This window comes from Pinus tabuliformis, chromosome 7 (genome assembly GCF_031772625.1).
Source record: "Pinus tabuliformis cultivar Carrire ecotype Pingquan chromosome 7, CPIR1, whole genome shotgun sequence".
NCBI classification, from domain to species: domain Eukaryota; kingdom Viridiplantae; phylum Streptophyta; class Pinopsida; order Pinales; family Pinaceae; genus Pinus; species Pinus tabuliformis.
This window is the reverse complement of record NC_142293.1, coordinates 1,026,146,071-1,026,156,681: the sequence shown is the minus strand read 5'-3', so window position 1 is coordinate 1,026,156,681 and position 10,611 is coordinate 1,026,146,071. Positions and strand designations below refer to the sequence as shown.

The 10,611-nt window shown below is 48.2% G+C and overlaps 1 non-coding gene across 1 annotated transcript; it reads left to right on the top strand.

The window, feature by feature from the left end:
• Positions 1–7,057: 7,057 nt before the first annotated feature.
• Positions 7,058–7,211, top strand: LOC149251193 (5.8S ribosomal RNA). The gene has a single exon (XR_016268066.1). It is a non-coding gene; the product is annotated as a 5.8S ribosomal RNA (ribosomal RNA).
• Positions 7,212–10,611: the final 3,400 nt, after the last annotated feature.

Sequence of the window (10,611 nt, the reverse complement as noted above, 5' to 3'; positions counted from 1 at the left end):
GGGTTATCTATTCGCCCTCTGACGAGTTAGTTTCTATGCATGGGGTAAGCCTCGGTCAAACAACGAATAACATTGCAGAATACAGTGCAGTGGTTGAATTATTATCCGAATCTATTTCATTTGGAATTCGACGTTTGATAGTGAGGTTAGATTCTGAACTTGTTGTATTACAGCTTAATAGAGTTTATGCCATTAGAAATCCTGTGTTATTAAGGTTGTTTTTGAGAGTGCGTCTCTTGGAACGTGAATTTGATTACATTGAATATCAACATATTCCAAGGTCCTTAAATACATTAGCAGATGCAATTGCTTCTCGAGTGTTGGACAGACATTTACAATAATCATGCAAGTAAATTTAAAAACATTTCATCATACATGTTAAACAAGATAAGCCGGTAATAGTGATATATATAGATAGAAGTGTGTCAAAAATATATACATCGTCTTCGATCATAGGTTGAAAACACCTTATGATCGGCAAAATGATAGTACAAAAAGTCAAAAATGTCACATGTGACTACAAAAGTGACTAGTCAATCACTGGTGGTGCTCTCTGTATGACACCACTGCGCGGGCTACCTTACGCAAAAATCTCCTAAACGGTCCAGGGACCGCGACTACGAAACGCTGAAGCCTGATAGGAATGTCGTCCATAGTAGTCTCAGGTATATCTGCCGTGAGACGCTCTAGATCATGCTCCAACTCAGCTAGTACGTCTGCAGCCGCGTCCTGTGGGGCCGGTACCGGTGCAGCTGGATGTAGTCTATCAAAAGGCCGGAGGTTGGCTGGACGCTGTGGACCAACATCTGCATTTTGAAAAGTTTTACTGTTAGTTTTGAGACGATATATATGAAAAATAAAAAAATACATAATTAGAAAACTTGTGAAAATAAAAGTACCTCTGTCGTCCCATTGTTCTCCCTGTGGAAGAACCATGTCCGGATCACCTCTGAAATCCATTCCGGCATACGGAAAGTCCTGTATCGAAAAAACCTGGTCCTCTAACCAGTGAAAGTAACTATCTGAGAATCGAACCACTGCCACACCCTCGTCAGGATGCCGGGCCATCACCGCAACCCATCGTATCAGCTTTGGCTCCCGAGGACCCAAGATATCAACAGTGAGTTGCTGAGGGATCAGCATTGGAACTCTCTCCAAGGCAAAGCTCACGACTATAGGCCCATATCCAAAAGTTTTTAGTCGTCCGTTCTTTGCCTTGGTCAGTTGGCTCTTCATATGAGCCGACACAGCTTCACACCAGTTGAAAATGGTGCCTTGGTAACAGTCAATTGCCATCCGCATTTGGGATCCGGAAGCAATGTGTAAAGCGGCCGCACCGCAAATCCTGGTAACCGTGAACGCTATGACTTTGAGTTCAGGCAGAGTGATGTGTTTTATCTCTATGCCTTTTGAATGGTGAGCCCCACATGTGCACCAATCCTCGCAGAGACTATCAAGGGGTTGGCCACCTGGCCTAGTCCCCGCAAGATTGAGTTGCTCGCCTCTGTTTAGCAAGCCAGTGAGAAAGTATACATCCGAGGGCTCTATCTCGAGCTGGTGCCCTCCTATGTAAAAGCATTGTTCTTGAACGTTCCATCGCTCAACCAGCCATTCCAAGAATCTTACCTGGCCCCTCATGCCCGGTATGGTCCAATATTTGTATAATCCGCATGCTCTTAAGGCATCCAGGGAAGGTTGATGATTTATTGCAGCTTCATCTTCCTCTACATGCTCTCTTTCTCTCCAGTCTAACATGATTAATGCCCTGCATATCAAAAATAGCAATTAGAAATTGATTTGGGGATTTTTGGTAGTTTTTTGAGGGAGTTGGGGTTTTGAAATGCGCACTTCTCGGAATACGCACCCCGGCTTTGTAGCACAGGGCGCCCGGACGCAGTTGGCCTGAAGACGGGCTGCGTCTTCCGACCGTTTTCCCGTATGAGAAAAAGTCGGGGGACGCAGGTCACCCGAAGGGCACCTGCGTCCGCCGAGAGGCGCATTCCAAAACCAAAACCCCCCCAAAAAATGAAACTAAGACCTAAAAATTAATTCTAAACGGATAGAAATGCAGAGTAGGATGTGTAAAATACCTGGGTGAGACAGCGTTCGATTCCGACGGTCAGATTTTCCGCAGCGACCACGGGAAGTTTCTTGTCAAAAGCTCATTTTTCAACCTCCAAAGTCAAACGGTAAAAATGACATGGTAAAAGGTCTTTTTATAGGTTTTTTGGATGAATTAGTTCATTTTTTACCATGAAAAGATGTTCTTCGATGTATTTTTTCCTATTTTAAACAGGTATGAGTAATGTGTTGCTTTTGTACAGGACAAAAGGACTTCGAGGGAAATTGTCATTTTTCACAAATAAAAATATCAGAGTCATCTTTTAAGCCCTTTTCTGACTCCTAAAACATGAAAAGATCGCCGAGCGTTTCTTTTACACTCGTTAAAACGGATTTAAAAGACGGTCCCCTTTTAGCTCTTTTCTGACCGTAAAATCAGGAAAAGATTGCCGGGTTTTTGTCGTTTCAAACTCGATAAGGAAATAAAACGACGTGTCCTTGATCGCTTTTTACTTTTCAGGTCGACGACACTATTATGAAAGTACTCCTTGGTCGCAAGATCAAGCGGTTCCCCCAGGTATTATTTTATACTTTTTCGGGCTTGAGGGACACAAATTTACGAAAAAGTTCAACGTGGAGTTTCCTTAAGTTTTTCAGACTCTCTAAAATTGAAAAACGCCGAGTTTCTCCTATACTGGGCTCGTTAAACTTTTACAGTAAAGGACCTGTTCAATTACAAACAGGAACGAACCACTCCTTCCTAGGGTTCGAATTTAAACTAGGTTGGACTCGTCCGAAGGATGAGCTTATAATCAAGCATATGTTATCCTCCTCAAGCTTGTTAAAAATAAAGAGGTACTTGCCAGAAATGGTGGGGGAAAAGAGAGAAAAATGAGCCTATTTGTTACATTTATCTCAAAAGAAACTTTATTACCGCTCTTGAACACGACACTTTTTCACCTGGGTTGGGAAATCTTTTACCTCACAGTTGACCAAACCACTTCGAAAGTCTTTAACCGGGTTCCGAGGATTAACTTTGAGTTATTCGTCACCAAGCCATCTGTCGTGTCGTTATGTGTTCAAGAGGTCTGCAAGCAAAACTTTCATCTGCAAAAATACTTGTCATCCATTTGACCATCCCTGAGTCAGTCCTTACAGCAACATTTCTTCAACTTGAACAATGATTTCGTGTTGCAGGCTTGCCTGCAACGGGTCGCTTTCTATCGACATCGACACATTATCTAGAAAGATGACTTAGGAATCGACAGTACCTTGAAGTTTGCATGCATCAATGGCAGGTTTCTCGCCTTTGACGTTAGTTTACATCATTGACTTTCGATCAAAGGATTCCGTGAAGTGTTCGACATCAAAACATCTATTCACATTTCACGGGTTGTGCTTGGTACTTTGAGAACCATTGACATTACTGGTGGTCTCTCTCACGCTTGTTAACAGTTTACATCATCGACTGGTAATCAAGTGGTTTCTAACATGTTCGACATCAAATCATTTAATCACATGGCTAGAATCGTACCAATTCGGAAAGTAGAAGTGAAGACCCTGGATCTAGTTTCTACCATCCAGGCTGCGAGGAGTTTTGTATTCATTATCTATGTAGACTAATCATAAACAGATGGCTGCGTCCATACTGTGTCTACAAAAGTCTATAAAAAATGATGTACTGCAAGATCATTCCTGTATCAGAATAGTTAGTCCATTAGTTAAAGTTTTGAATCTGAGTATGGGAATGCCTACCTCAGTGATGATATAATCTTATACATGTATTTTGTGTTGAAAATTGCAGGTTCCAACCAGGTCATCCACAAGACAATCCTTGAAATGATAAAGCGCTTCACCCTTCCTAGAATTACAAAACCCTAATCTATTCCAGGCTTCGCACTTTAGGGGGCAATCTGTTACACTAAAAAATGTCACCTTGACTACTTACAGTTAGTATGGCTCAAATCAACAGTCATGCTACCCTCTTAGGCAAGTCTTATGCCTCTGTTATCCATCTCAAACTCAAAGAAGAGAGAAAGTCTTGTAAAAAATATGTTTATCTCTGGGGTCGCAGGTTCTCTCTAGCCTTACCTGCGGGGACGCTCACCATGTTCACAAAAGCTGCGTCCATGGACGCTCTGTATGTTAAGGGACAGGTGCGTCCTTCTGTAAAAGGAAAAATGCGCGAGTTTCATCTTAAAAAAGTTACTTGTGGTTACTTCTAGAACCTTCTAGAGGTCGGTTTGATGAAATGGATGCGCCTCCAGTTGGTTCATGTATCTCTATTAAGAGGGAACTTATCCCATCAATAAGGGAGCTATCCCACCCAAAGAGGGGGATTATCCCATTGATGGTGGACCTGAATAACCTCTTTACAGCACTATAAATAAAGACATTGAGCCAGAGGGAGGAGAGGTTAGAGCTATACATTTTCTTTGGGTAAACGCTGCAGGAATTAGGACTCCCATTTAGAGTCTTGTGAGGAGAGATTGTCTTTGCTTGATTCTACTTGGAAGTGGGTGAGCTTTGTCAAAGTAGAGGAAAACCCTTGATGGACCCTGGGAGGAACTTGCACAACACCAAGGCTAGGTTGTAAGAGTTTCTTTGTTTCGTTATTAATACAAACTGGTTTATTTTTCTCAATAGCTTGTGTTAATGAGTTATTTCATGTGTTCCTTGGTCTGCATGTTGAATATATGTTTTATTATATGAAATACAAGTGCTTGGTAATTGTTTGATTGTTTGTGGTTGCAGGAATTGACTTGAAGGAGGAGCTCATCCGGATCGGCAAGGATGGACTACAACAACAGCGTTTTGGAATAAGGTAAGCCTAAACACTTGTAGTTTTCATGTTGTAAAAGGTATATTTAGAGAAAGATCACTCCATTTTGTCTTGTTTGTCGCTAGAGAGTTTAGACTCCTAGGGAGGTCAGTTGTGCCCGCACAAACGACTTTTTCCGCCACGACACCATCCCTCGGTCTGAGCTCCATCGAGATCACAATTTTCCCCACCGACAGGCGTGAGGGTGGCAATCGTATCTCGTGCCTTTTCCGTCAAGGGAATTCCTCATCCTCTCGTGACCCACTCCCCTTCTGAGGGAGAAAGAAGTAGCGGTCGTGTCTTTGTTCCTCCCTTTGGATTGTGGGTTTTTTGTGGGACTTGCGTCATTTCTTTGTTTCATGGTGTGCGCTTTGAGAAGGTCCCTCTCTCTAGTGGCCTTGCACCATCGATGTATTTTTGGCCCGCGGCTTTCTCCAACGTTGAGCGTCAGCCCATGACAACTCCTCTTTGGAGTTTGATTATTTGACCCCTGTTGACTCTCTCGCTGGAAAGCTTGTTGGGTGTTTTGTACATGGAAGGGTGCAAGAGCAGGGTGGGTTTGTGTTATTGGCAGCGGTCTATTTGTCGTTTGAAGCCTTGTGCTCCTGGGTTGGGGGGCTGTGTGCCTCTTAGTGACATGCTCCAGACACTGGTCTCATCGTGGCCGTTGTCTTTTCTATTGGTCAGTTTTAGGTTGTGATTTATTTGCTTGGTTGTTTGCTATATGTTGTAAAGCTGGAAAGGGTGTTGTGCTGAATGCATGTGGCAGGGTGTGAAGAGGTGGGACGCTTTTTTGATTGGGTGCCTTGTTTGATTTCTTTTTGGTTAGCAGACATCTACTAGGCGTGCTATTGAGCTTCTCTCTTTTCTTGGGATCTTTGTTTCTTTGGTGTTGTTTTCTTCCCTTATTCCTTTTTCCCCTAGCTTTACGGAGGAGAGGTGGGATTGTTGTGGATTGGTGTTCGGGAGGGACGAAAAGCAGTGTGAGTTCCTAGGGTGGCCACCCTAGTCCTTCTCAATCGCCGTCCCCTGCAGTTCCCCCCTTTTTCCGTGGGCACAGGGTTTGGGAAGCTTGTTCTCTGTTTGAGCCTCCCCTTGTGAGCTGGTAGCCACGTTTGATATCTCTTGCTTTCCTGTTGTTTTCTTCCCTTCTTTCTCTTGGCCCCTTGGCTTTACGGAGAAAATATGGGATTGTTATGGATTGGTGTTCAGGAAGGATGAAAAGCAGTGCGAGTTCTGAGGGTGGCCACCCTAGTCCTTCTCGATCGCCATTCCCTGCAGTTCCCCCCCTTTTTGCGAAGGCACGGGGGTGGGGAAGCTTGTTCTCTGTTTGAGCCTCCCCCTGTGAGCCGGTGGATGCGTTTGATATCTCTCTTTCTTTCATGTTGTTTTCTTCCCTTCTTCCTTTCGGCCCCTAGCTTTACGGAGAAAAGGTGGGATTGTTGTGGATTGGTGTTCGAGAAGGAAGAAAAGTAGTGTGAGTTCCCAGGGTGGCCACCCTAGTCCTTCTCGATTGCCATCCCCTGTAGTTCCCCCCTTTTTGCGAAGGCACGGGGTCGGGGAAGCTTGTTCTCTGTTTGAAGCCTCCCCTTGTGAGCTAGTAGCCACGGTTGATATATCCATTTCTCTCTTGTTGTTTTCTTTCCTTTTTCCTCGTGGCCCCTAGCGTTACGGAGAAAAGGTGGGATTGTTGTGGATTTGTGTTCCGGAAGGACGAAACGCAGTGCGAGCTCCCGGGGTGGCCACCCTAGTCCTTCTTGATCGTCATCCCCTTCAATTCCCCACTTTTGCTGAAGGCATGGGGCTTTCGGAGGCTTGTGCCTTGTTTGTGCTTTGTTTTCTACCCTTTTCTTCCTTTCGGTCCCTAACTCTACGGAAAAAAGGGGGAATCGTTGTGGGCTGGTGTCGGGGAAGGGCTACAAGCAGTGCGAGCTTTTGGGGTGGCCACCCTATTCCTTCTCGATCGCTGTTCCACGCATTTCCCCCCTTTTTGTGAGGGCGTGGGGCTGGGGGAGATTGTCCTCTGTTCGAGACTCCCCCTGTCAGGGGGTTAGACACCTTTGTTTCTCTTTCTCTCCTGCGTGTTTCCTCCTTTTGCCCCTTGGCCTTACATTTGTTGTGGGGGGTGCCCTTATTCAGTTTTGTCGCCAATTTTTCGGTAATACACGTGGAAACGACTCTCGGCAATGGATATCTCGGCTCTTGTTATGATGAAGAGCGTAGCGAAATGCGATACTTAGTGTGAATTGCAGAATCCCATGAATCATCGAGTTTTTGAACGCAATTTGTGCCCGAGGCCTCGGTCGAGGGCACGTATGTCTGGGCGTCGCATCCCATTCAAATGCGCTCCCTGCAATATGCTAGGGAGCAGCGGAGCTGCTCGTCCGTGCCCCGTGCGGTGTGGTCGGCTGAAATACCTCAAGCGATGTTTCATGGCATGCGTCGGCGAGCAGTGATCTTGTCTCCTTGGATGGGCAGTCAGCGTTAGCCGATGCGGGCTTTGTGTGGCATCACTCGAACTTGCTTTGCTCTCTCTTGTCCTCCCATGGGGTAGGGCGGAATTAGCTCCAACTTTGTGACCCGAGCTCAGGTGAGAACACCCGCTGAGTTTAAGCATATAATTAAGCAGAGGAAAAGAAACTTACAAGGATTCCCCTAGTAGCAGCAAGCGAACCGGGAGGAGCCCAGCATGAAAATCAGGCAGCAGTGCTGCCTGAATTGTAGTCAGTAGAAGCGTCCTCAGCGAAGGACCTGGGCCAAGTCCCTTGGAAGGGGGCGCCTGAGAGGGTGACAGCCCCGTCGGCCTGGGACGCTACTGCATCACGAGGCATTGTCAGCGAGTCGGGTTGTTTGGGAATGTAGCCCTAATTGGGTGGTAAATTCGGGTGGGTCGTTCGGGCGGGTGGTTCGGGCGGGTCGTTTGAGGGCACTCGTGTGAACTCGTTCGGGCGGTCCGTTTGAGGGCGCTCGTGTGGACTCGTTCGGGCGGGTCATTCGGGCAGGTCATTTGAGGGCGCCCGTGTGAACTCGTTCGGGCGGGTCGTTCAGGCGAGGGCGCACCCGGGCGAACGAGCCCGTATCAAGAATGCTAAGTTGTGACCCGAGGTTGGCTTTGTGCACATTCATGCAGCTCGTTTGCCTGGCTCTCCCTTGTCGGTTCGTTTCGGTCGTTCGGGCGTGTCGTTTGAGGGCGCCAGTGTGAACTCGTTCGGGCGGGTCGTTTGAGGGCGCCTGTGTGAACTCGTTCAGGTGGGTCGTTTAGGCGGGTCTTTTGAGGGCTCCCATGTGAACTCGTTCGGGCGGGTCGTTTGGGCGAGGGCGTGCCTGGACGAACGAGCTCGTATCAAAAATGCTAAGTTGTGTCCTGAGGTTGGCTTTGTGCACGTTCATGCAGCTCGTTTTCCCGGCTCTCCCTTGTCGGTTTGTTTCGATCGTTCAAGCAGGTCGTTTGAGGGTGCCCGTGTGAAATCCTTTGGGCGAGGGCGCGCCCGGGCGAATGAGCCCGTATCAAAAATGCTAAGTTGTGACCCAAGGTTGGCTTTGTGCATGTTCGTGTAGCTCGTTTGCCCTGCTCTCCCTTGTCGGTTCGTTTCGGCTGTTCGGGCGCCCATGCAAAATCGTTCGGGCGGGTCCTTTGAGGGCGCCTATGTGAACTCCTTCGGGTGGGTCATTCAGGCAAGGGCACGCCCGGGCGAACGAGCTCGTATCAAAAATGCTAAGTTGTGACCCGACCCGAGGTTGGCTTTGTGCACGTTCATGCAACTTGTTTGCCCGGCTCTCCCTTGTCGCTTCGTTTCGGTCATTCGGGCGGGTCGTTTGAGGGCGCCAGTGTGAACTCATTCGGGCAGGTCGTTCGGGCGAGGGCGCTCCCGGGTGAAGGAGCCCGTATCAAAAATGCTAAGTTGTGACCCAAGGTTGGCTTTGTACACGTTCGTGCAGCTCGTTTGCCCGGCTCTCCTTTGTCGGTTCGTTTCGGTCGTTCGAGCGGGTCATTTGACGGCGCCCGTGTGAACTCGTTCAGGCGAGGGCACGCTCGGGCGAACGAGCCCGTATAAAAAATGCTAATTTGTGACCCGAGGTTGGCTTTGTGCACATTCATTCAGCTCGTTTGCCGGGCTCTCCATTGTTGCTTCGTTTCGGTCATTCGGGCAGGTTGTTTGAGGGCGCCCGTGTGAACTCGTTCGGGCAGGTCGTTCGGGCGAGGGCGCCCCCGGGCGAATGAGCCCATATAAAAAATTCTAAGTTTTGACTCGAGGTTGGCTTTATGCACGCTCGTGCAGCTAGTTTTCCCGACTCTCCCTTGTCGCTTCGTTTCGATCGTTCGAGCGGGTCATCTGAGGGCATCCATGTGAACTCGTTCGAGCGAGGGCGCGCCCGGGCGAACGAGCCCGTATCAAAAATGCTAAGTTGTGACCCGAGGTTGGCTTTGTACATGTTCGTGCAGCTCGTTTGCCTGGCTCTCCCTTGTCGCTTCGTTTCGATCGTTCGGGCGCCCATGCAAAATCATTCAGGTGGGTCATTTGAGGGCGTCCGTGTGAACTCGTTGGGGCGAGGACACGCCCAGGCGAATGAGCCCGTATCGAAAATGCTAAGTTGTGACCCGAGGTTGGCTTTGTGCTCATTGATGCAGCTCATTTTCCCGGCTCTCCCTTGTCGCTTTGTTTCGGTTGTGTGGGTTCTCATGCAAATTCGTTCGGGCGACGATGGACAAGGGCCAACGAGCCCGTATAAAACATGCTAAGTTATGACCCGAGGTTGGCTTTGTTAATTTTCGTGCTGCTCGTTTTCCTAGCTCTCCCTTGTCGCTTCGTTTCGATCGTACGGGGGCCCATGCAAATTCCAGATGATCCGAGCGACAAGTTTTGTTTCCACGTGAAAGGTGGGTTGGTAATCGAGTTGTGTTTTTGCATTTTCCTGAACGACGGCCTTGGGTCGTTTGTAGGGTTGCCGATTTTCATCTTCTTTCCATCCCCACTCGGTAGCGCATGACCGATAATGTTAGCCATGCTCGTCTTGGGAGGCATATGTGAACAATTCCCCTTCTACTTTCCAAGTCCTATGGGGTGTTGTGGTGTGGCTCCCTTGCTCGTCCCGGTCCCCCTCACTCCCCTCTTGATGATACCAGCGACAGGTTTTGTTTCCGTGTGAAAGGTGGGTTGGTAATTGAGTTGTTTTTTCACGTTTGCCTGAATGATGGCCTTGGGTCGTTTGTAGGGTGGCTGATTTTCATCTTCTCTCCATCCCCACTCGGTAGCACATGAGCGGTAATATTGCCCATGCTCATCCCGGGAGGCATGTGTGAACAATTCCCCTTCTGCTTTCCAAGTTCTTGGAGCTGTATGGTCTGTTGTAGTGTGGCTCCCTTGCTCGTCCTGGTCCCCGTTGCGCCCCTCCAGATGATACCACCGACAGGTTTTCTTTCCGTGTGAAAGGTGGGTTGGTAATCGAGTTGTGTTTTCACGTGTGCCTGAAGGATGGCCTTGGGTCATTTGTAGGGTTACCGATTTTCATCTTCTCTCCATCCCCACTCGGTAGCACATGAGCGGTAATGTTGGCCACGCTCGTCTTGGGAGGCATATGTGAACAATTCCCCTTGTGCTCTCCAAGTCCTTGGAGCTGTATGGGCTGTTGTGGTGTGGCTCCCTGGCTCGTCCTGGTGCCCGCGTGCCCCTCCAGATGATACCAGTGACAGGTTTTCTTTCCGTGTGAAAGGTGGGTTGCTAATCGAG